General features: G+C 44.4%; 1 long non-coding RNA gene across 1 annotated transcript; it reads left to right on the top strand.

Annotated features, from left to right (window-relative positions):
• Positions 1 to 3,931: 3,931 nt before the first annotated feature.
• Positions 3,932 to 26,887, top strand: LOC135225719 (uncharacterized). Its single transcript, XR_010317071.1, has 3 exons — positions 3,932 to 4,012; positions 5,089 to 5,169; positions 26,706 to 26,887. It is a non-coding gene; the product is annotated as an uncharacterized LOC135225719 (long non-coding RNA).
• Positions 26,888 to 27,985: the final 1,098 nt, after the last annotated feature.

Below are 27,985 nucleotides of genomic sequence, written 5' to 3'. Positions count from 1 at the left end.
GGAGGCAATAGAACTAGTGAAAGATCCTCATTCTGCGGGTTTTTTACAACAGACTGTTCCTAGTTCCCAAGAGCTCAGGAGGATGGAGACCGTTCTGGATGTAGCGCCCTGAATGTCTTCGTAGAAAAAAGGAAGTTTCGCCATGGAGACAACTTCTTCAGTGTTGGCGGCTCTTCGTCCAGGGGACTGGATGGTGTCCCTAGATCTTCAGGACGCTTACTTCCATGTGCCTATCCATCCTTCTTCACGGAAGTTTCTGAGATTCATGATGGGAGGGAAGATCTTCCAATTCGGGCCTTGTGCTTCGGCCTTTCGACAGCCCCTCAAGTTTTCACGGGTTTCTTTTAATGAAGAATGTAGCGCAGTGGCTACATTTGGAGGGAGTGAGGCTGTCTCTCTATCTAGACGATTGGCTGATCAGAGCAAGCTCACAAGAACGATGTCTGGAGGACCTACAAAAGACACTTACTTTAGCAAGTTCGTTGGGGCTTCTGGTGAACTTCCAGAAGTCACAATTAATCCCCAGTCAAGAGCTGATATATCTGGGGATTCGGATGGTTTTCTCCGGATTTTCGGGCATATCCGTCACCAGAGAGGATTGCTCGTTGCCGAGAGAAACTAAGACCTTCCTAGAGAAAGATGCATGCACAGCGAGGGATGGATGAGTCTGTTGGGGACACTTTCCTCGCTGGAGCAATTCGTTTCTCTAGGAAGGTTGCATCTCAGACCTCTCCAATTCTTCCTTTACCGGAACTGGAGGTGTCTCTCTCTAGACCTGGAATTCTCCTTCATGATATCAAAAGGAATCAAGAAGGACCTTATGTGGTGGGCATATCCTCTCGATTTGCAGAAGGTCTGTCTCTGTACATGCCAAACCCGAACCAAGTATTGTTTTCCGACGCGTCGGAGACGGGTTGGGGTGCTACCCTAGGGTCAAGAGAAGTGTCAGGCACCTGGGAGGGGGAACAGGTGTCCTGGCACATCAACAACAAAGAGTTGATGGCAGTGTGGTTGGCGTTAAAAGCCTTCAAGCCCCACCCGTCCGAAATGCTATAGTTCAGGTCAACTCGGACAACACCCACAGCCTTGGCTTACATAAGAAAGCAGGGGGGACACACTCCTTCTCCCTGTACGAAACAGCGAAGGACTTGCTGTTGTGGTCTAGGCAAGGAAGATCGTTCTCCTCACAGGTTCGTACAGGGAGAAAGGAATGTCAGGGCCGATCTCCTGAGCAGGAGGAATCAAGTGCTCCCCTCGGAGTGGACTCTGCACTCAGAAGTTTGCCAGGACCTGTGGAGGTTATGGGGCAGACCTCAGATCGACCTTTTTGCGACAGCAAAGAACAAGAGAATAGACCTCTACTGCTCCCCGATCTCGGACCAGGAGCAGTGTCAGTCGATGCTTTCCTTCTAGACTGGAGAGGTCTGACGTCTATGCTTTTCTCCATTCAAGATTCTGAGTCAAACACTCAGAAGTTTGCGGCCTCGGAAGCGACAAAGATGACGCTGGTAGCTCCATTCTGGCCGGCCCAAGATTGGTTCACAGAGGTACTGGAATGGCTGGTGGACTTTCCAAGAGCTCTTCCACAAAGAGTAGATCTGCTCAGACAACCCCACTTCGACAGGTATCACAAAAACCTCCCCGCTCTCAATCTGACTGGCTTTCGACTGTCAAAAGTCTTGTCAGAGCGAAGGGTTTTCAGCTAAGGCAGCGAAGGCTATCGCCTCAGCTAGAAGGCCCTCTACCCTTAGTGTCTACCAGTCGAAGTGGGACGTCTTTCGCCGTTGGTGCAGAAACCAGAAGCTTTCCTCTACGAGTACCTCTGTGACCCAAATCGCAGATTTTCTGGTTTTTCTCAGGGAAAAATGCGGTCTTGCAGTTTTCGACCATCAAAGGATATCGGAGCATGTTAGCAGCTGTGTTTTTAGGCACAGGAACTAGATATCTCCAACAACAAAGATCTACATGATCTGCTAAGATCTTTCGAAACTTGCAAGAAACCCTCGTCTCAAATTCCGAGCTGGAATCTGGATGTGGTTCTTCGTTTCCTGAGGTCCTCGAAGTTCGAACCTCCCCAGTCATCTTCTTTCAAGGATCTTACGAAGAAGGCTCTGTTTCTTTTGGCTTTAGCATCTGCCAAGAGAGTTAGCAAGCTTCATGCTCTAGAAGAAGGGTAGGTTTCAAAGGAGGATTCGTGATTTGTTCCTTCCTTCCTTCTTTTCTAGCTAAGAACGAGAACCCCTCAAATCCTTGGCCAAGGAGTTTTTTGAGGTTCCAGGCTTAGCTCCCCTGGTATGGGAAGAGCCGGAAAGAACTCTTTGCCCTGTGAGGACTTTAAGAATACTACCTCCAGCGGAAGAAGTCTCTTAAGGGCATTAAGGACAGACTTTGGTGCTCTGTAAAGGATCCCAGTAGACCATTGTCTAAAAATGCTTTGTCCTTCTTTATTAGAAGCCTCGTGAAGGAAGCACATTTGGCTTGCGGTGAGGATCAGTTCAAGCTTTTGAAAGTCAAGGCTCACGAGGTAAGAGCCATTGCTACGTCCTTGGCTTTCAACAAGAATATGTCATCCAGAATCTGATGAAAGCAACATTCTGGAGATGCAATTCAGTATTCGCGAACCACTACCTTAGAGACGTCAAGATTACTTACGATAAGTGCTTCGCTTTAGGCCCACGTATGTATCGGCGGATTCGGTGCTGGGGCAGGGAGCTGAAGCATATCCTTTGTAAATTTTTTCCCCTATTGTGTTTTTATGGTTGTTTGAAAGAGGATGCGGTAGGCATCTCTTTCTATTCGTATTGCTAACATTAGAATGGTTAGGTGATCTGTTTGTGCTAGAGCTCCCTGCATTGGTAGTGGTCAGGCTCTGTCATTTAAGAGGGCGAATCCCCATGACATGATCCGACTTGGATTCTACTGAGTAAGTGGATATCAAATCCCTTCGGTAGACCCAAAGAGTCTTTTCAGCTGTAGGTCACGCCCTCGCTGTAGTCTTCAGGCTTTGCAGACTAATAGACAGTAACTATGAAGTCTTCAGCCTTATCAGGTAAGAACCAAGGTTTGTTAGTATCCTACAACAGATGTTGTTTCCCCTTTTTCCTTGTTAGCTCTGTCTCTTTCCCTCCACCAAGGGTGTCAATCAGCTAAGTATATATCTGGCAGGAAAGTTCATGTACAAAAATTATATTGTTATTTTACAATAAAGTTTTGTACATACTTACCTGGCAGATATATACGATTGATGGCCCTCCCAGCCTCCCCTCAGGAGACAGGTGAAGAAAAATTATGACTGGAAAGGGGGATTGGTTCATACACCTGCCACCCAGCGGCGGGTGGGGTAGATCACCTGACCTACCTGTCGCATTTGCCGCGAGTTTTGAATTCTGTCGTGACGTCAGAGACGTAAGCTAAGTATATATCTGCCAGGTATGTACAAAACTTTATTGTAAAATAAACAATATCATTTCTGATACATGGCCCACCTCAGCCACCCCTCTCATCTGTCACCTGGATTGAAAGGCAAGTGGAGTGCAGACTGACAGGTGGGTGAGCTTTGTCCTCCTGATTGTCAGTGGTTATTTGCCTTGTCAAATGATTTAATTGGCCATTTCCAGCTCATGCTTGAACTGAAATCTTATGTACAGAACTTCAGGTTTAGATGCAGAAAACATACAGATTACTGTACTTTCAACATTTTGTGTTTCTCTTAGACCTTATCTACATACATCTTTCATTTTACCAAGAAAGACCACCAATTTGATCAATATCACAGCATTATTAGTAATAATGTTCACAGTTGTTAGATTATTAGTTTTAGGAAGATTAAAAAGTTCACTGATTTTGTTATGTAGTGCTCCCCTTTGTCGCGGACTTCATCTCTGTTGTGGCCGAGTTTTCTTTTGTTTTATATTTTTTCTTTCTTTCATTCTTTGTCAGTGTCAACAGCTGCATCGTCAAGGATGGGCTGAGATTCCAGAAGTTATGGCATCATCTCTAATGGCTATCTTAGGTCAGTAGTTTCACTGGTTGTAATGGTTAACATGTAATTAGTTTTAATGGTTACACAATTAGTGTTAATTTCTGTGTAAAGTTTGTTATTTAATGTCATGACAAAGGAGTTTCTTACTTTTTTAGTGTTAAGTGTTACCAACGGTATGCGTATTTAGGTCACCCTCATCTCATATCACACTGCCTTACTACCTTCAATGGAGTAACAAGATCTCCCTCTTTCAAGGTTGGTGCCACACTAATCAAGTTCAGAAATACACTTTACTCTTATACAAATTGTAGGAACATCATTTGGCAAAACTGAGTTAACTTAGGGGTAAATTGCCCTTTTGTTTTTTTCTTTTTGTAACAGCAAGGCTGACAGAGTTTATTGATAAACAGTTGATTTCTTTTAGTTTTGTTCCATTTTAACCCCCATAATGAGCATTTCAAAGTGAGAGAAACACATTTTGGCTGAAGAGATGTTATCACTACTTGATGAAAGTAGCAGCTCAGAACCCTCCAACATAGACAGTGAAGATTTGTCTGATTCTGACAAAAACCAAAATTTAAATTCAAGCATTGCTTTGCCAAGTGACTGGGCAATATCCCATGAGAGTAGAGGAGTCCCTTTATTTTTGTTCATCAAAAGGTGTGAAATTATCAATCAGGATAAGGAAAAAGCTGTGTAGTTTTTGAGAAGTTTTTTAATGACAAAGTAATGGAGCATATTGTAACAGAAACGAACAGATTTGCCAAATAGTTTCTAGATGAATATATACATAGAAAGTTTGCCTGGAATATCACATAGTACACTAAAATAGTGTGATACAAATGTAAATTAAATGAAACCATTCATTGTGTAATGGCTCTATGTTTTAGGGAATGGCATATAAAAGAATAATTTTCCCCTTTTATGTTTTATCCATATAAATTTTAGGATATTAAAAAAGCATAAAAACCAGCACAAACCAAGTGATCACTCTGCAGTGAGAAAACATGACGATACAGGAGTGAACATTTCCCATAAGTGACACTTAACAGGTTACTATATTATTAAAAGCAGGTACAATAATGACATGGTCTTCACCCATACAGGTTTGGGACTTGCCTATGGTGCCTGTAAAATGTACGACAGTAAAAATGGAGATGTGAAACGATATCGTATGGAGTACACAGGTGAGTAGTAAATTGTTAGTTTCTGTTTTATATATGGTATAATAAAAGCGTGCCATTTCTTAATTGCATATCAATATGCAATCATCTTTTACATTTCAGCATTTTAATTATACATTTTTTTGGGAGGGAACCCAAAAAAGGTATTCTTGTTTTCTTGAGAATACAAACTATCACTATTTACATGGGAATACGTACAAGTATTCCTAGCGTAAGCTGGAAGTGGTCGTTGAAGCTTAGTAACAAGCAGTTAGTTGGTTGCAAGCAGGTAAATAACAGGGTGCCATTCTCTCATCTGGCAGGAACCCATTAGTCCTTTTTCTTCATTAGGCTGTACTTGAGTTAAGACATCTCCATTTTTTTTGTGTGTGTTTCTCAGTTCTTGTATTTATGGTTATCTAATAGGTTAGGGATACTAGAAGTATGATCCTGATTTATTTCAGTAGCAGCAGCGTGTATCTTTTATAGTAATTTTATAAAGCTTCTAGTTCACCCTGTTATGAAGTGTTCATGCTTTCATGATGTTATGAAGAGTTCATACTTATATGAAGCCTCTGGTTTACCATGTTATGAATTGTTCATGTATAAGACTTTTGGTTTGAATAATAGGGGAAACTGTTGGTAATGTGAACTTCTCAAGAGGAGCAGGTTGGGTTACATTTCTGCCCTCCTGTATTCTCTTTCCTTCTTGGGCTTTTGGTTGATATGAAGGGGCCTGGCTGGGAGTGTTTTCATCTGGGTTATATGAGCATTCTTTCCGTAGAGGAAGCATATATTGGGACTGATTACCAGAAAGAACTGCTGGTTAGTTACAAAGCTTGCACCAACCTTGAGCAAGGTATCCAAGAGAGTTATAGATCAGTTACTTCCTTGTTTGCCGGTTTCTTCAGAGCCACCCCTGTGCTTTGCTACTCACATTTGTGCACCCACTCTTTAGGAGCTTCTAAGTAGTTTGGAGAGGATCATGATGAAAGGGGTTGAATTCAGTATGTATAGACTGTTTGTTCCGACACGGCATACAAACCTTCGGTCCTTTTACAATAGGAAGGTACTAGCGGCAGCTGGATAGGTCGTAAGCTTTCGAACAAGGGGTTCGGTAGTTAACTGCTTGTCCGACAGGCGCGCGCGCGCGACTGGTAGGTAAACAAATCACTTTTGCTTTCGGCCTGCTGGCGTGTGGACGTATATCATCGCTCTCTGCCCGCTTCATCGTCGTTTGCTTTCGCATGATTGTGTTTTTCTTTTTCTAATTATCTAGTGAAACTGAATTGTAAGTACAATCATTTCATTGAATTCAATTGTGAATTAAAGGATCTTGGTGTCACCACGGCCCTCCGATTACCCGAGTGCCGGGACTGAAGGCGTAAGTGCGGGAATTCATTTTCCCAAGAATGATCCTCGTATTGCGTATGCTCGGTGCCGAGGGCGGGAGCACTCGCTCAGAGCGTATATTGGGTTGGAAATGTGTAGATGAAAATCGTAAGTAAGTGCTCTTTTCATTTTATATTTTTTTTGACCTGTATGCCCGTTGCCGAACGAATGCGCTCGGCACGGAAACTTATTTAGTATGGAAGTGGAATCGCAAGTACAGTATTCTTTTTCATTTCATATATTATTTTTGATTGTAGTAGCAGACACGCTCAGCCGTCGGGATCAGGTGATAGGGACCGAATGGTCTTCTACACCAGGACTGGCGAAAGGCTCTTCGACCTGTCAGGTGTCGATCAGCCCCACCCAGACGACGTTCACAGTGGCGGCAGACACTTACCTACAGTATGAGTTCGTAACCCTCCTCGGGAAAACGTTTTCTCCTGACGATACGTTTTCCCAGGCTCTGAGAGGCCACCGCCGTAAGGCGATGGCTGCTCCTTTTCTTCTCCAACTGCTAGATCCGCTGGGAAGACGAGCCAGTATCCAATTCCTCCCCCATTCCCTCTCTCCTTACGGCTACGAGGGAAAGGGGAGGGATCCTACAGAGATTTCTCTGTAAGATCCCACGTTAGGGGCTGCGCTACCGGGGGGACCTTCGGTCCTACCTGACGTAAGCCCCGGTCATTGAGGAGGGATCCTGCCCCTTTCTCGATTTCTACGGGAATCGAGAGGACCACCAGCCGATATCGTCTGACGAATTCGGTGGGGGGTTTCGCAGAGTGCTTAGAATTCTACGGAATTTCTAGCGCACTCAGAGTGTTCGAGTTTTTACGATCTCCAAACACTTAGGCGAGACCACGGTCCAGAGTGAGCGAGAATCCCCGATAATTGTTACACGATAATCGGGAACCTCGCTTATGCTCGAATCCTGTAATTTCTAGCATTTGGAAGAAGACTGCTGCTGAAAGAAGAGTATCTCAACAGTAGGCGCTTAACCTGGAATAGAGAAGAACGGACGGGAACTTCCAGTTTGGCTTGAACTATCGTCTTCGTATTCTGTTCACCATTGAAGCTTTCCTTTGGGAAAGACTTCTCCTTCACTCTCTTGACTAGAGAACGAAGGCGGTCGATCTCCAATCCTTATTCTCATTCCTATAGGGGAAAAGATTTTAGGATGGAGGTCGTGGTACAGAACCTACAAATATACTACGTATATTACCCTCGCGACATGATTCTTTAACAGTTGAATTGTCCGTGGGGTAGGCGCATACCGTAGTTAACTCTACGGTTTGTGACCGAGACGAATTGTATCTTAATTGAACTGCAACTCGGGGTTGCCTGCAACCTCCCAGCAGTTATCAGTTTCGATTTTAGATACTTGGTATTGTCATGACAACACCAATTCAGCTTTTTCTGTATTTACCGAAATCCGTTTTCGGTTAAACATATCAAATTGCTCTCGATCGGTAATTCTTTAAATGGCTCGATGGTTCTAGCCGAACGCATTCCTTCGTGGAATAATGGATTACCTGGCAACTCAGGATGACGAGTCACCGAGAGCTACTGCGTATTGAACTGCCTGATAGCGGCTCAGTATCAGCTAGGTCTCGGAGATACACGGTCGGTTACGTCTCTCTCTCCCCTGGTTGGATTGACTACCGAACCGTATCTCTGCCCAACAATCATGGACTTAGGTCTCTGATTAACGGGGATTCTCGCAATAATGAAGGACCACTACTGCTGTGACGCTCGATTTCATCGCCGGCGACATTGCGAGAATTTTCAACAGAGATATCTCTTGGACTCTTTCATCTTTCTGTTTACCGCACGGTAACAGAAGTCTGTACTAGTCAAAACCGCTGCATCGCACTGCGATAATGCGAATGATTTTTGCAGACATCTGAGTTTGTCTTCAAAATATCTTGTATTCGTAGGTGTGCAATTTCATTGCTCGCCCCGAATTAACAGATATGTCAGAAGACATCGCCTACTCTCCGACCTGACAGCTCTACTTCCAAATGTTCAGCCCATGAGAAGCAGTTCTTCAGGCAGTAGTTCCCTGTCTTCATTACTCGAAGCGCTCCGCTTTTATTGCAACTACGATCCTCACCGGACAGCAATGAATAGCGGTTAGCGTTCTCAGTCTTGGTAGCACAGGTTCAGAATCTTGAGCAATCCTTCTCTCGGTTCAGCTGTGAAGACGTAGGTTGCATTTTCTGTACACCTTCGTCTTCAACGTCACATAGTGTTGTTTCTCCTTACCCGAGAATCAACTATACTATGAGATATCTTGCCATCAAGGACCCGGTCGGTCTAGAAGGCAATTGACTTTCGCCTGTTGGGCACATGCCTTAAGAGAGTCATCATCCTTGCCTTCTGGCATCGGTGACGAACAAATTATTTGTTTAGTCTCTTGGCATAACCCTGTTAAGGCGAAGGTCACGTGACTTGCTCGGGTGCTTGGACAACTTGCCTCCTACCGAACGCAGTCAGTAGGCAGCTGTCAGAGCGCCCAAGTCTGTTACGAACTTCGCTGTGGACTTAGTTCGGTTGTTCCATAACAATCTTTTCTTCGTCCTAACGGCTTGTCACAGTACCCATACCATCGACACCCCACCATTGAGTGTCGGTGTCCTATCCACTACCGAGAACAACAACTTCGCTGCAGACGGATAGACCAGTATGGGTACAGGACATCACCGAAGTCGAGAAGAGGGATAGGTCATACGACAATTCCCTTCTTTTCCTCTGAGGTAATTGCATGACTTTAACTGCGAAGTCAAGCAATCCAGGGATGGGGATTCGTGACGCTCGTTTCGTACCGAATTCGTAGCGAAGACTCTGAACCCTTCGGTTCCTGACGATCGGTTAGAGTCCTTCACAATCCCCTCCCTAATGGACTTCACCGCCTTCGATGCGAAGGAGATGCTGCTTTGTCCTGTGAAAGCGCGACCGCACTTTCTGAAGAAACTCGACATCCCAGGCTGAGTGTTGAAGACTCTTCGTCAGCACCAAGATGACCTAGAAGTACACTCCCTCGAGTTACACAAGAACTTCTCCTTGGCGCAGGTACTGAAGGCAGGGGTCTGGTACAACCAGACCACTGGCACCTCCTTCTACCTTTTGGATATTGCCCACAGGTCCTTGGATCGTTTTCCTTAGGACCCGTGGTGGCTGCTCAACACGTTGTCTAGCTAACCCAGACCCTAGCAGGCTGAACAGCATCGAGTCCTGGTGTGACTGTAAGAATAGATAAGTGAATGAGAGAGTGACTGGCTTCTCTTCCTATCTTTTTCTACCCCTCTACCTGTGGGTAGAGGGATACGGTCATCACCTTGCTGGATAAGGACGAGATGCCGTGAGCTACTCGACAGAGCCCCATCCTATCCCTTTCACTAGGGATGGGAGCGAATATCCACCACTTCTCCTACAATGGGGGGGAAGTGGATGCCAACAAGAGACAAACCATAACGTTGTTGCCTCTTGCAAATAGGAACTTGTTCTTGTTTGCTGGTACGAAGAGATACGCTTGCCTCTCTCTTAGTACTTGGTCCAGAGGTCTGACCATTGATCCTGCGGTGCACACCCCGATCAATCGGACAGAGGCTTGGATCCCTCCCTCGCTCTTACGACCAGGGAGGCTTCCAAGATTGGGCGAACACCAGTCTGTTCACAAAAGACTCAGATTCCACCCACCAAGAAGTGAGTCTTCCTATTGTAAAAGGACCGAAGGTTTGTATGCCGTGTCGGAACAAATGACAATTTGTCCAAAATTGCATTTTTCCTAACTATACAAACCTGAGGTCCTTTTACACATAGCCCCACCTCATGCCACCCCTCACTCTGCAGTTTTTGCTTGGGCCAAAAGCAAAAGTGATTTGTTTACCTACCAGTCGCGCGTGCGCGCCTGTCGGACAAGCAGTTAACTACCGAACCCCTTGTTCGAAAGCTTACGACCTATCCAGCTGCCGCTAGTACCTTCCTATTGTAAAAGGACCTCAGGTTTGTATAGTTAGGAAAAATGCAATTTTGGACAAATTGTCATATTTGCTCCTCTACTCCTACCATCTTATCTTCTTCCCTCTCCAGGATGCCAGTGTCCTCTGTCTTCCTCCTATGGGTTTGACTTCTTAACCCCCAACTGTCCCATGTACCAGCTGAAACTGGGAGGGCATTTGGGTTGTGGGGTGTCACTACATTTCTTTTAAGAATGGGATGGTGATTGTGGAGACTTTCTTAATCCTTTTGTATCCTGATTCTTCACTTCCTGCAAAAACTTCTGGGGCCAGAATGGGAGACATTGAGTTCTTCCTCTTTGTAATTATTGTTTTCACACATTCAAGTTACCCGTCAGATATATACATAGCTATCGACTCCGTCGTCCCCGACAGAAATTCGAATTTCGCGGCACACGCTACAGGTAGGTCAGGTGATCTACCGGCCTGCCGCTGGGTGGCAGGACTAGGAACCATTCCCGTTTTCTAATCAGATTCTCTCTGTCGCTGGGAATGTAAACATATGTTTACTTTCCCTCCTGATTTGATTTTCGTGTTTCATCGCCATCGATCTTCTGGGCCGACTTTTACAGGGAAGTACTGGATCGGTGGTTCGGCATACGCTTTTAATAACTTTTTAATAACTTTTAATGAATTAACTTCGAAATTTTCGAAGAATAGAGGATGGGTAACTTCGGTAGGCAATTACATAGTTTGCAAGAAAGGGAAATATAAATATTTATTCATTGATAAAGTGTAATAAATGTTAGAATTTGATTGAGGAAAATAAGGTAACTTCCTATTTGAGGAAATCAGGAAAAACATAGAACTAGATATGCTTTCTTTAGAAGCTTTAATAGCTCTCGTTCTGACGAGCAGTTAGAATATTAACAGTACTAGTGGTGTTGTTTCCTCATCACCTTCTTACTTCACAGAAACTACAAATTCATTTGCAATTTGAAGATAAAGGAATGTAGCTCAAGATACGAGCTATTATAAGGTAAGAAGTGATTATAGTGTTCCCCATTGCAATAGAGGGTGCGTCTGATCGGCTCTGTCTCGCTCCCAGGCCTAGACCTCTTCCAAGCTCCCTGGCCCGGAGGAGAAGGAAAGTCGAAAGCCGTATGGAGGTTATGGAGAATCCCCACCGATCAGGCGTCCCCTCGGCAGGTTCTGTAGGACGTCCCAGACTGCCAGGGATAGCCATTGGAAAGGCATCCTAATTCAATGTGTTCCCCTTATTATTATCGTCTTGACGAATAAGGAGAAGAAACATTCAATGGCATAGATTAAATGAAGATGCAAGAATGCTCTCGTCTGGCTATCGAAACCTCAGAAGAGACGGAGAAAGGAAGACATCATTCGATAACAGTTGCGGTAGAGGCATTGCCCTATCCGGGTTCGTCCCCTGTACAGCTGGACGGGGGGGGCTCTATCCCATGGGGGTTTGAAATAGTTATTTCAATAAATTCCTCATCGGTACGTGTATATGAAAATATATTTATTCTGAGAAGAACGAATTAGATATTAAAGAATATTTGTTGATCGAATGAATTATATGGATCTCGTTTAGTGATTACACATATATATATAACTTTTAAGCTTCTAGCTCCTCGGGCATGAAGCTCCGGTAACGAGGCTCAATGCGCCTAAAGCGTCTGAAACAAGGCGCAAAGCGCCTGAAACGAGGCGCAAAGCACCTGAAGAGCCTGAATAGAGGCGCAAAGCGCCTGAAGCACTATGAACCAGGATCTTTATCGGAAATGGAAGTCCTTCTCATTCAGAAGAAAGGGAGGGCTATGGACGAAAATGGAAGTATTGTCGAATTCTAAGCAAGAACAAGTGTACAAGAGATCGGAACCTTCCAGAAGGCGGAAGATTCCAGATTCAAATCGCCTTCCAGGCTCTTGGAATTTTCCAAGAAGGAATATTTTCCAAATGTGCAGAACATTTCACATAAGCGGAATTTGACAATCACTCGGAACCTTCCGCACAAGCGGAAACTTCCAGACATACAGAACTTTCCAGGCGAGGATCGCCTTTCAGACGCTCGGAACTTTCCAAGCGGGAATCTTTTTCCGGATAAGCGGAACTTTCCAGGGGCGCGGAACCTTCCGCACAAGAAAACTTTCCAAGCGCGATACGTCTGCTAGGATCCAGGAGTATTCTGATCACGATACTCCTCCTAGGCGCCAGGAGTATTCGGAACGCGATACTCCTGCCAGATGCCAGGAGTGTTCCGATCACAATACTCCTCCCAGGCGCCAGGAGTATTCGGAACGCGATACTCCTGCCAGGCACCAGGAGTATTCCGAGCATGATACTCCTCCCAGGCGCCAGGAGTATTCGGAACGTGATACTCCTACCAGGCGCCAGGAGTATTCCGTCACGATACTCCTCCTGGAAAGCAATACTTCTGCCAGGCACCAGGAGTATTCCGAACACGATACTCCTCCCAGGCGCCAGGAGTATTCGGAGCGCGATACTCCTGCCAGGCGCCAGGAGTATTCCGAGCACGAGGAGATTCCGATCGCGATACTCCTCCCAGCCACCAGGAGTATTCTAGGCAAGATACTCCTGCTTAGCGCCAGGCACTTTCTCCTACAAGAAGAGTCTGACAACCGCCAAGAGTCCTCCAGGCGAAAGGTGAAAGACATTCGAGGCTTCTCCTGATAGGGACGGGAGTTGTCGCACAGGCGGCCATCGCCCTTGTCAGGATAGTCTTAATGCAATAAAGGCAAGAGCAAGTTCGGTTTTTTCCTGGCAGGGACTCAAGATGTAGCACAGGCTGCCGTAGCCCTTGTCAGGTTAGAGTCGGTACTGCTAAAAGCTTTCACCTTTCGAAGAAGCGCTCTCCTCCGGTTGCTCAATCTTCTCCCAACTTGAGGAATGGAAGATAGAGCAGAATTGTGAGAATTAGTTCAATAGTAAGAGGATATTAAAATCATCCTCCTTCTAAAAAAATAATGCAACCAACCATTTACAGAAAGAGGGGCAATCATTTGGAAGTTGAACAAGATTCGTACGAGCTCTCATTCATTGATTAGAGGCTCTTCCAGATAAGAAAGGCGTAAAATACGGTTTCATACAATGAACTTACCTGTCAGATATATACTTAGCTAAGACTCCGTCGTCCCCGACAGAAATTCAAATTTCGCGCCACTCGCTACCGGTAGGTCAGGTGATCTACCTGCCTGCCCTGGGCGGCAGGACTAGGAACCATTCCCGTTTTCTATCATATTTTCTCTGTCGCCGGTGGTATCAACATTGTTGTTACTACCTCCTGACTGGAAATTCACTTTTCAAGACTTTTTGATCATGTATATTGGATTTCTTGGTGACGTACTGGATCGTTGTTTTGGCATTCGCTACTGTGGACTGGATTTGGACTTGCTTTTGATTTTTCTGATAGAATGTCTGATTCAAGTGTTAGTGTGAGAGAGTGTGTGAATGTAGGCTGCAAGGTGAGGACACCGAAGGCTTCGGTTGATCCTCACACTGTATGTCGTAAGTGTAGGGGGTTTGACTGTTCTTTAGCTAACACCTGTATTGAGTGTGAAAAGTTGAATGCTAATGAATGGGAAGACTCTAACTTCTTACTTGAAGAAGTTAGAGAGGGATAGAATTAGACAGGCTGCACAAAAGGGTGTGAGTACAAGGCCTATTGAGCCTTTTTCTGAGTCTAACTCTCCTGTTATTAATGATTTTGATTCTCCCTATGTATCTGAACCCTCACAGGCTTTGCATTCGGATTCGGCTTCTGAATGCCAATCTGAAGGCTACTCTTCGTAAGATGAAGACAAAAATGGCGCCATCAAGCAAGGTAAGGGAAGTGATAGTGAATTACTTAGTGAAGTGAGTGTTCCCAGTGTTGTGGAGGGGGCGGTCTGACCGTCCCTGCGATGCTCCCAGGCCTAGACCTCTTCCAAACTCACATACCCAGAGGAGAAGGAAAGTCGAAAGTCGTACGGAGGTTGTGGGGAATCCCCAACGGTCAGGCGTCCCTTCAGCAGGTTCTGTTTCGCTACAGTCTGCTCAGGACCGCTTTAATAGAAGCGTCCTACGAGATTGTTTCTCGTCGTCTGGTTCTCCTTCACCTAAACGAGGGTGGAAGGACTCGGATCTTTCTAGGCCACTGAAAAGGCACTGGAAAGAACGCGCGTTTGACTCGAGCCCGGAGCGCTTCTCGGAGGAAGCCCCCTCTTCTATCAAGAAGGCTAAGATGGTCTCGACGCCTCCTCGATCGGTAGTTGAGGATCGCACTCCTTCGAGTTCTCCTGCTTCTTCTATTGAAGAGGACGCTGGTGTGGCTTCCAAGAGGATATTGCTAGCTGTACAAGAACAGTTAGCCTCTTTGGTTGGAGTTCTTTCGAGGGATCCCCCTCGCAAGAAGGACGCTAGACTTCCTATTAAGAAGTCTCGTCTTCTTTCGCCTGCCAGACGTGAAGCGTCCTTCAGGCATGAAGAGCCTTACAAGCGCGAGACGTCTTCCAGGCGCGAAGATTCTTTCAGGCATCAGGAGCTATCCGAGCGAGTTGCTCCAGACAAGGATACGCTCAGGCGCGAGGCGCCAGCCAGGCGCGAGGAGTCAGCCAAGCGCGAGGCACCAGCCAGGCGCGAGGAGTCAGCCAAGCGCGAGGCGCCAGCCAGGCGCGAGGAGTCAGCCAAGCGCGAGGCGCCAGCCAGGCGCGAGGAGTCAGCTAAGCGCGAGGCGCCAGACAAGCGCGAGGCGTCAGCCAGGCACGAGATGCCAGCCAAGCAAACAAGCTCCAGCCAAGGGCGAAGCTCCAGCCAAGCGCGAGGCGCCAGCCAAGCGTGAAGAGCTTGCCAGGCGTGAGAAGTCAAGCAGACGCGAGACTACTAGTAGACTTGAGAGAGAATCTGTTCACTCTATGAGTCCCTCTCCTAGTAGGAGTTTGTCGCCAGTAGAGAGAGAACTTGGTGAAGATCCTCTCGTATTTCAAGCCGATTCTCCGCACGGTGTGGACGTAGATTCGGAAGACGAGGTTAACGGTAGAGAAGGCTTCTCTAACTATAGAGTTTGACGGACCTTCTTTTCTTTGCAGGAGTATGGAGATTTGTTTTCCGTTGACTCCTGCGGCTCCTCCTTCGCCTCAATCACTGTTTTCGAGTGCGATCGTACCGAAGTCTTCATCGGTTTTGAAGATGAGACCGACGATCTCTATGAAAAGAGCTCTACAGTCTCTTGACAAGTGGATGTTGTCGAAGAAGGATCTGGGCAGAACCCACCTCTGTATGCCTCCAGCCATACTTTCTGGTAAAAGAGGTGTCTGGTACCGAACTGGGGAGAACATGGGCCTTTGTGCCTTTCTCCCGTCCCGCGTCGGCTGAAGCAGACTTTTCAACCTTGGTTGATGATTCATCGCGTAGACACGCTTTGAATGGAGCTCGTGTGACTTGGGCGATTTCTGAGACTGATCATCTCCTCAAGGGCCTCTTCCATATTTTGGAAGTGTTTAATTTCCTAGACTGGTCCCTTGTGGTGATGTCTAAGAAGGCTCATGACTCGGAAGGTCTAGAGACCCCGAAGTCATTCTTAGTATTCTGTCATGTATTGACAAGGCAGTACAAGACGGATCGGGAGAAGTCTCCTCTCTCTTTGGAGCGGTACTCCTTAAGAAGAGGAGTATTTTTAGTGCCTTCTTAACCAAGGCGGTTTCTCCCTCACAGAGAGCAGCCCTGGTTTTCGCTCCCATGTCAGACTTCTTGTTTCCTTCTCAGTTAGTGAAGGACATTTCTCGTTCACTGACTGAGAGGCGACACAGGATCTTCTCCTTCACACTGCAAGGAAGAAGAGACCCCTAGTTGCGGTTGACAAGAAAGGACCGACTTCTACTGTTCAGCCCTTTCGAGGAGGCCCTCCCTCCAGAGCTCCCTCTAAGAGGAGAGGTCCTGAGAGGAGAGGTAAAGCTTCTTCCCGTCCCTTTAAGAAAGGGAAGTGAGACAGACAACCTCCAAACACCAGTGGGTGCCAGGCTTCTCGAATTTGGCAGAACGCCTGGACATTCATAAACTCGGACGCCTCTTCGATGTCTATAATCAGGAAGGGATATCTTATCCCCTTCCAGGACAGTCCTCCCCTAACGGCTATTCCGCGGGAACTGTCAGCCAGATACAGGGACCCTGTACTGAGGGATACTCTTCGTCTGATGGTGGATCAAATGTGGGACAAACGAGCTATAGAATTAGTTCTGGAGCAAAACTCTCCGGGGTTTTACAATCGTCTTTTTCTGGTTGCGAAAGCCTCGGGGGGCTGGAGACCAGTACTAGATGTCAGCGCTCTGAACAAGTTCGTTCTAAAGGAGAAGTTCTCTATGGAGACTTCGGCCTCAGTCCTTGCGGCTTTACGTCAAGGAGATTGGATGGTGTCGCTGGATCTCCATGACGCTTATTTTCATGTCCCGATTCACCCTTCTTCGAAGAAGTACCTCCGTTTCATGACGGGGGGAAGGATCTTTCAGTTCAGGGCCTTGTGTTTCGGCCTGTCCACAGCTCCTCAGGTCTTCACAAACCTGATGAAGAATGTGGCGAGGTTTCTTCACCTCAAAGGCGTCAACATCTCTCTATATCTGGACGATTGGCTCATCAGGGCCAGAACAGAGAGACAGTGTTTGGAGGACCTTTCTTTGACCCTAGACCTGATAAAGGCGTTGGGACTACTCGTGAACCTCGAGAAGTCACAGCTGATCCCCAGACAGAACTTAGTCTATCTGGGGATTCAGATGGATTCTCGGGGTTTTCGAGTATTTCCTTCGCAAGAGAGAATCGTGAGAGGCTTGGAGAAAGTCTCTCTCTTCTTAGGGAAAGAACGAACTTCGGCGAGGGAATGGTTAAGCCTTCTAGGGACCCTTTCCTCGCTCGAACAGTTCTTTCCTCTAGGAAGACTTCATCTTCGTCCTCTTCAGTTTTTCCTAAGGAGATCATGGAATTGGAAGACGGGACTTCTCTCCGACAGTTTTCTCCTTCCCAATGGAAATGAAACCACACCTGCAATGGTGGTTGTCCCCTCTAAAAGAGAACAAGGGAATTTCTCTGGAAGTTCCGAACCCAAGCCGAGTGTTATATTCAGACGCATCGGAGAAGGGTTGGGGAGCAACACTAGGACCGAGAGAAGTGTCAGGCACCTGGAAGGCAGCACAGGTGTCCTGGCACATAAATTGCAAAGAACTTCTGGCAGTTCACTTGGCTCTAAAGTTCTTCGAAACCTTTTGTGGCAAACAGTGTGGTCCAAGTGAATGTGGACAACACTACCGCCCTGTCCTACATTCGGAAGCAAGGAGGAACACACTCCTTGTCCCTATACGAAATAGCAAGAGATCTGCTACTTTGGACCTCCCAGAGGAACATCTCCCTCCTGACAAGATTTGTTCAGGGTACGAGAAACGTCAGGGCGGACAGACTGAGCAGGAGAAGCCAGGTCCTTCACACAGAATGGACCCTTCATTCAGAGGTGTGTCAGAGTCTTTGGGATCTTTGGGGCACTCCTCATGTAGATCTGTTCGCCACATTCCTTTCCAAAAGGCTGGAAGTCTTTTGCTCAGTGGTGGAAGACCCAAGAGCTCTCGTGGTCGACGCCTTCCTGCTAGACTGGTCTCATGTAGACGTGTACGCTTTTCCCCCTTTCAAAATCCTGGGGCAAGTATTGAGAAAGTTTGTAGCGTCCAACGGAACAAGAATGACCCTGATAGCCCCGTTTTGGCCAGCACAAGATTGGTTTGCAGAGGTGCTGGAGTGGACAGTAGACTTCCCCAGATCCCTTCCAAGAAGGATGGATCTTCTCAGACAGCCACACTTCGAGAGGTTTCATCAAAACCTCCCCGCTCTCGCTCTGACTGCCTTTCGACTATCGAAAGACTTGTCAGAGCGAGGGGGTTTTCTCGCGAAGCTGCAAGCGCTATCACTAGAGCCCGCAGAGCTTCCACTAGATGAGTCTATCAGTCTAAATGGGAGGTTTTTAGAAGGTGGTGTAAGTCTAAGAAGTTGTCCTCCTCCAGTACCTCTATAACCGAAATCGCTGATTTCCTTTTGTTCCTGAGAGAGGACTCTCACTTATCTGTATCGACTATCAAAGGATACAGGAGCATGCTTTCGGCAGTCTTCAGAAACAGAGACCTAGAGATTGCTGATAATAAAGATCTGCACGACTTGATTAGATCGTTTGAAACAACAAAATCTAAGGAACTAACTCCTCCCAGCTGGAACCTGGATGTAGTTCTCAAGTTCCTTTCGTCTGACAGATTCGAGCCTCCTCATTTAGCTTCGTTTAGGGATTTAACGAGGAAATGCTTGTTTCTCCTATCTTTGGCGACAGCCAAAAGAATTGGTGAACTTTCACGCCCTTGAAGATGAAGTCGGCTTTAACAGAGACTCGGCCTTCTGCTCGTTTAGAACACTTTTTCTAGCGAAAAATTAAAAACCCTTCGAATCCCTGGCCCAAGAGATTCGAGATTAAAGGCTTATCGAGTTTAGTGGGTAGAGAAACAGAAAGGTCTCTTTGCCCTGTAAGAGCCTTGAAGTTCTACTTACAAAGGAAGAAAACAAATGGGAGGCTCTAGGCAAGGTCTTTGGTGTTCGATTAAGGACCCACAAGAATCATGTCTAAGAATGCATTAGCTTTCTTCATAAGGAGCGTCATTACAGATGCTCACAAGTTCTGTCCTGACGACACTTTTCCGTGGCGACGTCTCTCTCTTTTCAGAAGAATATATCGCTAAAGAAAATCATTGATACGACATATTGGAGGTGCAATTCGGTATTTGCATCTCACTATCTTAAAGACGTTCGCGTGACCTACGAGAAATGTTTTTCTCTGGGGCCTTTCGTATCGGCGGATACGATACTGGGTACGGGAGCAAACACCAATCCTTAACTTTGTACATACCTTCTACTAGATATGTTCTAGATTTCTGCTGACAAAGAGGGCTCGGTGCTGCACTGGCGGCCAGTCACTGTTGTTCAGTAAGGAACTCTTGTGATATCTTTTAGAGGAGTATTAAATTTTTTTTTTTTTTTTTTTTTTTTTTTTTTTTTTTTTTGTTTTTTTTTTTTTTTTTTTTTGAGAATTTTTGTATGAATGTGTATTAGTTTCGAGTTATGGGTGTTTGTAATATGAGTTCGGGGATAACTCAGAACAATTCTTTATACTAACATGGTGGTTAGGATCAGGTGGTCGGGATTGGTTGTGCTCCTTCATAAGGTGTGTTGTCATAGAAGTGGTCCAGTACCCATTGACAAAGTCCTTTCAGGCTCTGCCGAGTAAGCGGCTCATATACCCATCGACAGACCCACAAGAACTCTTAGCCATAGATCACATATCTCGCTAAAAGTCTTGAGGTGATGCAGACTACCGGGCTACAGCCACGAAGTCTACCACCTATCAGGTAGGAACCAAGGTTTTTCTTTTACACCTACAACATATGTTGTTTACCTGTCTATTCCATTTTAGCTGTCTCTTACCCTCCACCAAAGGGTGCCAATCAGCTAAGTATATCTGACAGGTAAGTTCATTGTATGAAAATGATATTGTTATAATACAATAAGTTTCATACATACTTACCTGGCAGATATATACGATTAATGGCCCACCCAGCCTCCCCGCAGGAGACAGGTGGAAGAGAGAAAATATGATAGAAAACGGGAATGGTTCCTAGTCCTGCCGCCCACAGGGCAGGCAGGTAGATCACCTGACCTACCGGTAGCGAGTGGCGCGAAATTTGAATTTCTGTCGGACGACGGAGTCTTAGCTAAGTAAATATATCTGCCAGGTAAGTATGTATGAAACTTTATTGTATTATAACAATATCATACTTATCTCCAAGATAATAAAAGCTGGAGAGATTCTCTTCGATCCTCGGTTGTCATTTGCGATCTCTTTCGACTAATACTCATTCGGTTTATTGACGAAAAGAACGAAGAGAGTAAGATTTCCATTCTTTCTCTGCATGTCGGAGAGGATAGAATGTCGTAGAAGACTTAGTGTATACGACTACTGAATGACAAGTCATATACGCATACCATAGTTGCCTTTCTGGTTCGCTACGGAATTATCTATATCCTTACAGGATTTTCCTAGTAAGGACTTCGCTTAAAAGGTTTGTTACGACAATACCTACTCAGCTTCGGTATTTAACAAAGGTTGTTTGGCTTAAATTTGCATTATTGAGAGCTTTCTTAGGCTCGAGAATAATTTTATTATATCCCTTCATTGAAGGGAGTAACTGGCAACTCAGAATGAATGCAGCCAGGCAGTGAACGAGACGGCTGTAATTGTAAGCCAATTCAGTACCATCCGGACCCGGTTCTCGGTCGTGAGCGGTTGGTTACATCTCTCTCCTAAGGGATCGAATGGTTCACCGTATATTCCCCCTACAATCAGGGACTTAACCACGAATTGAGGGGATTTTTAGGCAAACATGAATAACATCGTATTCGTTTTGCTAAGGATCTCTCTCTGCCTCGGCGAGGAAAGAATGTAGTAGAAAATTCACCTTAAGATAACGGTTACGGTTAAGCCTTATGCACACACCGTGGTTAATTACAGAATTCCTACTATCCTTACAAGAGTTTCCTAGATGAATGCTGTTTACCACAATGTGACGGTATTATAAAGGATTTTAATTCGGCAGAGCACGATTTAACCTATTTGGAAACACACGGAACGTAACGATCCTTACCAGGTTCGATGCGGGATTTTGCACGTCCGTGAGAACCTTCTTGATCGACGATAATAACTGTTAACGTATGTTTAACATTTATTGGAAAGAGTTGTGAGAACCTGCGGAAAGTATTCACAGATCTCTTCGCAAGGTAGAAGACGAACAAGCTTCTTATAGATTGCTTCCTTTTCCTCGAAACAAGAGAGGTAGCAAGATACGCCATCTTTAATTTAAATAGGGGAATAAACTTTAGTCTTTTTTTCCCCTAGTTATATATATTCTTAACAGATATTAAGATAAATGGGCGTCAAAGGAAGATGATGAATGCATCATTTTGGCAATAAAAAGGTTGGATTCACAGAGGTCACGTTCTTCTCTCAGCATGTGTCGGAAGGTTTTTCTAAGAGAGTAGAGATTTTATCGGAATCTATTATAAATATTGGACCTGAAAAATCTATCCACTCTGAGTCTGTCTGCGTGCAGAGTGACCAGAAGTAAATATGAATGAGAGGATTTTTCAAGGGAAGCTTGATAATTCCTTCAAATATGTTAAAGACATAGAGTTGCTGCAGATCGTGCTAGATGGAAAGTGGAAACTGTCCTCTTCCGATACCTCTGTGAACCACATAATGGTTTTCTTCCCTTTCAGGGGGAAGAATCACCTTGGTATTTTATGCTATCAATGAACACAGTAAAAAGATATACTCTTGTCTCGACAAAGAATATTAGAGGTAGTAGAGAATTAAGATCTTCGGGATCTTATACAATACCTCTATACGATAAGAGTAAAGAGATCTTATACTTAGAATGGGATCCTAATTTGGGCCTCAGATTCCGTGTTCCGTCAAGATGGAACTGCTCCTCATCAAATGTTTCTCTTGGTCCTAAACGATCAAAAGGACAAGTGAAATTTTGGGCTTTAGAATCTGGAATCAAATTCTATGAAGACTCGGCAATGGGTTCTGGCCAGCATAGTATGTTTGGCAAAAGAACTAAAGCCTTTTATTCCTGGATCAACGCTTTCAGATAGAAGTTTCGTTGTCCAGGTAATGTATTGACGTTGTCATCTACAGAAGAAGACAAGGTTTAAACGTTTACTGACAGTCTTGGGAACGCGACGAGGGCTCAAACTACTTCCCAAAAGGTTCAGAGAGATACATTAAAGAGCTAGAAATCAGGAGTCCTACCAATTTCAGCTCAGAATCTCTTTAAACTTCCAGGCTCCTTCCCTTCCTTCGGGCAAGGATAGGGAAGCTTCTGCAATGAGAAAACTCATCACAGTAGGAGGAGAACTCGTTAGCAACGGAAGTATTCAATAAGGATCCTCCTCGGAGGAAGACTTGTCTCTCGGACTTTTAGATTTCCTATCGTCTACTGGATGTAGCTGACTAAAATCACCTCCCCTTGCCGGAAAGGCCAAAAGCTCAAAGTGAAAGAATTCTTCCACCCTTCTCCAGTCTCCTGATAAACGATGGTGGATCTTCAGGACTTACGGACAATGTAGCGCCAGTCAGGCGCCAAATGCCAAAACATGCGTGAAGACGCCAGAGAAAGACAGTCAATATGAACACTGTCACTGTCTGATGAGGAGAAGGAGCGGGCCTCCAACCTGGCGCAGTTCGCTAGAGGCGAACAAATCGGGAAAAAGTGTCCGTTGTGGACATCGCCAGTTTTCCTCGGGACTCTTAACAAAGCTCGAAGCTCCAGCAAGTGGGGAGAAGTCAGCCACGCGCCAGGCGCGAGGCTCCAAACAGGCGCAAGGCACTGTCAAGGTGCGAGGCACCAGCCAGGCACGAGACGCCAGGCAAAACAGGATGCGCCAGCCAGGCGCAGCCAGGCTCTAGGCTTCATCCAGATGAGATCCAGTTCAAAGAAAGTCCTAGTCTTCTTTGAAACAATGGTGATCTCTAAAGCAACTTCATAAGTGACTTGATGATACCTTCAAAACAGCTGAGAATTTAAAAGCTCATGAAGCGCGAGCTTTTGCAAATTCTTGTTCTTTTCGTAACAATATGTCAGGAAGACATATTAGCTTTAACATATGAGAGATGCAACTATGTGTTGACTGCTCATTACACGAAGGACGTCAAGTTAACCTACGAGAGATCCTTCTCTCTTGGTTTATACGTGTCAGCGGATACGTTGCTGGGATAAGGAGCCGTCACTGATCCTTTAATAAAGAGTTGAATTTATTTTAACTTAGTGAATTTTATTGAGGTTTGAAAGGAGTTTGGGGGATAACTCTTTTTCAATTCTAGCGCGAACCCTCATGTTAGGAACAGGTGATCGGGATCGGTGTTGCGCTCCTTAGTTATGCCAATAGGCATAGGCATATTGTCATATAAGCAGATTAGCACCCATTGACAAATGCCAATTAGGCTCGACCGAGTAAGTGGATAAGACCCCATCGGTAGACCCACAAGAACTCTTGGCCACAGATCACTATCTTGCTAAGGCTCTTGAGACGAAGCAGACTCCTGTGCAATAGCTAGGAAGTCGACCCTTCGTCTAGAAACACAGAGGAACCAAGGTCTATAAATACCTACAACATATGTTGTTTACCTGTCTAGTCAGTAGTTAGCTGTCTCTTACCCTCCACCAAAGGGTGTCAATCAGCTATGTATATATCTGACGGGTAAGTTGAATGTGTGAAAATGATATTGTTATGATACAATAAAGTTTCACACATACTTACCTGGCAGATATATACAATTGCAGATCCACCCAGCCTCCCCGCAGGAGACAGGTGGAAGAGAGAATCTGATTAGAAAACGGGAATGGTTCCTAGTCCTGCCACCCAGCGGCAGGCCGGTAGATCACCTGACCTACCTGTAGCGTGTGCCGCGAAATTCGAATTTCTGTCGGGGACAACGGAGTCGATAGCTATGTATATATCTGCCAGGTAAGTATGTGTGAAACTTTATTGTATCATAACAATATCATTTTGTAATCTCTTTGTGGATGGATCACTACTAAGGTGATCAGTGGTATATCATGTGGGTAATCCTCCAGGATCCCCAGGAGTGTTCTTGCCCTTGAATAAAGGCTCGCAGTCTTGCTCCCCCTATAGACAGAGCTGTAGTGAAATTTTGAATATTCGGACTTTTTTTTATTAGTCATGTTCATTCAGTTATTGCTTGTGCTTACAATTCTTGTGTCTGAAAACTGCTCAAAAGTTTATCAGTGCCCATACACTGTTCATATTTATGCAATGTTTTTCTCAGTGCAGAGCTGTATTTGCTTATGTTTGTGAACTATCTGTGCCTGCATGCTGCATGTACTTATACAGTATCCATGCACTACCTCTGTCTGTACTGTACATAGGCAGATATGACATGTACATGTGCTGATTGATGATCTCTTCCTGAATACAGTAGTACAAGCACTACCTGTGCTTGTAAATGGTGCGTTTGTGCACACTCGTCCCTGTTACTGATAGGCTGCCAGCACACAGGCAGCAGCTCTGGATATCTTATTACATGCTATGATGTCTATTTATTAGCATCACTTTAATTTTAAACACCACCATTCCAGTACCTTGCATCAGTTCTGGCTTGATCTGTGAAATATGCTTGACATTTCCTGCACTGTTGATTTGGCATTAAAGGATTATCATCATGGTTGGAGGTTCATTGTTGCTATTTTCCTGTGGACAGTTCTTTCACAATATCTCCTGTTTACTGTTACTTTATAGAGACTGCACTTGGCAGCAACTATTCTGGGTATGGTTAGGTTCTTTGTTTTGTTGCTAGTGCCAGTTATAGACTAAGCATCTAAATGGTGCTCAGTACCAAGTAGACTCATTACCAACTGGTTGTTGTCTGATCCGGCATTAGTATTTCAGACAATTTTTTGTGTCAGTGCTTGCTTTCTTAGCGCCTATCACCTTTTCATGCAACCATCAGGCTTCAACTCTTGCTTTCTGTTGAGGGACTTTTGTACCTCAGGAATTATTGCTTTTACTTTTGGGATTTAAGTTAAGAATTCTTTCCATGGGGAATCCTCCTTTAATTTCTCCAGGATCAGAGTATCACTATCTGAGAATTTTCTGACCCATTCCTGAAATCAGGAGGAACCATTATGACTTGCTTTTTCGACCCATGTAGAGTCATAGCAATTCATGATTTAGGCATGAGATTTCAGATTTCTTCAAGTCTCATAGAACCTCATGAGCTTGAAACACTTCAGATGTTATTGGGTATTGTTTCTATAGCTTTTGCTGAATATCCCTTGTTAAAGTCTTAGCGTTATATATTTTCATTATAGTCTTAGCAGTATATATTTTCAAGGAGAAGGCAGTCAAGTCTTGAGACATCTCAGGTAAACTGCTGTGATAGGAAACTAGTTCTCTCTCTCTCTCTCTCTCTCTCTCTCTCTCTCTCTCTCTCTCTCTCTCTCTCTCTCTCTCTCTCTCTCTCTCTCTCTCTCTCTCTCTCACAAATTTGATGGTTTGCCAAAACTCTGAGCTTAAATTATTGAAGGACAGTTATTTCCCCATGAACAAGATTGAAGGCCTTCTCACCTTTAGAATTCCTGGTTTTGCACCAAACCCATCTCACCTTTTGTCTCTCAGAAAGTAGAGACAAAGAAGGGAATTTGTGTAGAGAGAAAGTAATAGTATTGAGAATAGCATCAGAGTCCTTCTTCAAACCTCCTTCCAATACTGCTGCTGCTTTTTTCATTGGGCTTTTGTTGTTCCTTTTGAGGTGGAATTTTATTGATCAGGAGAGGATTCTTTATCAGGAGTCAGTGAAGGTGCAGTGCTTGTTCCATCACCTTGTGGTATATCAGTGGCAGGGGAGAATTCACAAGCCTCCATCCCTTGTTATAATAGTGTTGCTCCTCACTAAGGGACCTAGGGAACCCAGCTTTCATTGGGCAGGTAAAGGTTATTGTTTTTATTTATTGTTTTTAGTTTGGAAGTTTAGCTTTGGTTTTCCCTTTTACCTCAGGGAAACCCAAAATATTTTCTTCATCTTACATGGTAGTCTTGAAAGATTGGTACCCTGGAAGATCTTATCTATTAATATTGGGGGGAAAAATTTGAAAATACATAATACCATAAAGAACTTTTATGAGCCACATTGCAATCCATTTTAACAGAAAGACTTGATTGGGAGAATTGATTTATATTCCTTCCTGGTAATGATAACCTTTATCTGAATTTTACGTTTTCTGCAAGGACTTTATTTTTGTGTGTAGTAGTAGTTGATATTATGTAAGCAATAATTCTTTTATTTTACCTAAAATATAAGTCCAGAATAAATTAACATTAATTCCTTTCTCTTTTATTTAGGTAAAAGCCCTTGTTTTTTTTTAAATTACTTGGATTTTGTTTCATAAATATTTGTTCTACAGATTATGCACTACATATATGGTTGGCATCTATTATTTTTGGGGGCCACATGCTTTTAAGTAAATTTCCAATACATTTGTTTTTCCAAGATTCATATGGGTGTTAACTGGTTTTGATTGACATCCCTGTTTATACTTACAGTATATCGTCCTGAGGATCCTCGTGCCCAGAAGATCAAGGAATGAAGGCCAGTTCTTTCTTAGTGTGTTTCATTTCTTAAAAATGTAGTGTGTTTGCCATTTATGAACATCATTGATACCATTCCTTGTATCTATGTACATTATTATATGAAAAGAATATTTATATAAAGTTTCTTGATCACTTGATGCTTTTCATTCAATCCCTACTGACAAATTTTGATTAGTTGTATAGCAAACTAGCTGTTGCATTATGGCACTGGAAAATAATGCCAGAATGATATGCAAAATGATTCCATACAAGTTTAACATTTCATTTTACATGTACCTCAATCCAAAAATACATCTCCTTAAATTAAAACAACCATTATGTTGAGTGTGGGTAAACTGTCTACTGGAATAAGACTCATCTGGGAGTGTCAGTATAGTAATAGTGTGTTGCACACTATTCAGTTCATCATCCATTTCCTTTATGACCGATTTTAGTGATAGTTTGTTTGAAAGGTATCTGCTAATACATTTATGCGTTTGTGTTTGTATCTGAACATTCTTTGGCTGTTCCCAAAATATGAAGGTATGGAGAGACTGCTCTCAACAAGCTATCTTTGATGATGCTAAAGGTGGGCAAGGGTTGTTGAAAACTGTTATCTGAATTAAGATAGTAATTTTGACATCATCAATTGGTGGTTACCAGGGAGAAATATGATAATGGGTTTGAAGCCCTAAAGCAGTCACTGCCAATAATGTTTCATGTAGCACGTTCTAGGCAGTACTAATGGTCTTTGGCAGTAGCCTTTGGACTCCCAGCTGCATCCTATTTGGTTTTATACTTCAAATCAGTGTCCTTAGGGTCTCTTCCTACTTGCGGTCAATATTCTTCACCTCTTGCTCCAGTTTTCTTTTGGGTTATCTATACAAAAATTAGGAAACAAATGTGAATTGTTATCAGTGGAAGTTCACCTAATTAGTTTTACTTTTGGTTACCTATGGCCATTCCTTACCTACCCTGGAACTCTCCTTCTTTCTGCTATTCTTATCAAGGACTACTATGCTCCAGGTTCGTCCATTGATTCATGTTCTGCATCCTCTTAAGATTCAGGCAAATGGAGTCAGCATTCAGTTAAGTAGTAAGGGCAAATAGCTATGTGCTCATTGAAAGAAATGTTTGTTCCGACACGGCATACAAACCTTCGGTCCTTTTACAATAGGAAGGTACTAGCGGCAGCTGGATAGGTCGTAAGCTTTCGAACAAGGGGTTCGGTAGTTAACTGCTTGTCCGACAGG

The sequence above is a fragment of the Macrobrachium nipponense genome, chromosome 13 (assembly GCF_015104395.2).
Source record: "Macrobrachium nipponense isolate FS-2020 chromosome 13, ASM1510439v2, whole genome shotgun sequence".
Classification (NCBI taxonomy): domain Eukaryota; kingdom Metazoa; phylum Arthropoda; class Malacostraca; order Decapoda; family Palaemonidae; genus Macrobrachium; species Macrobrachium nipponense.
Note: the sequence above shows the minus strand (reverse complement) of the source record. Positions and strands in the feature narration are given on the sequence as shown.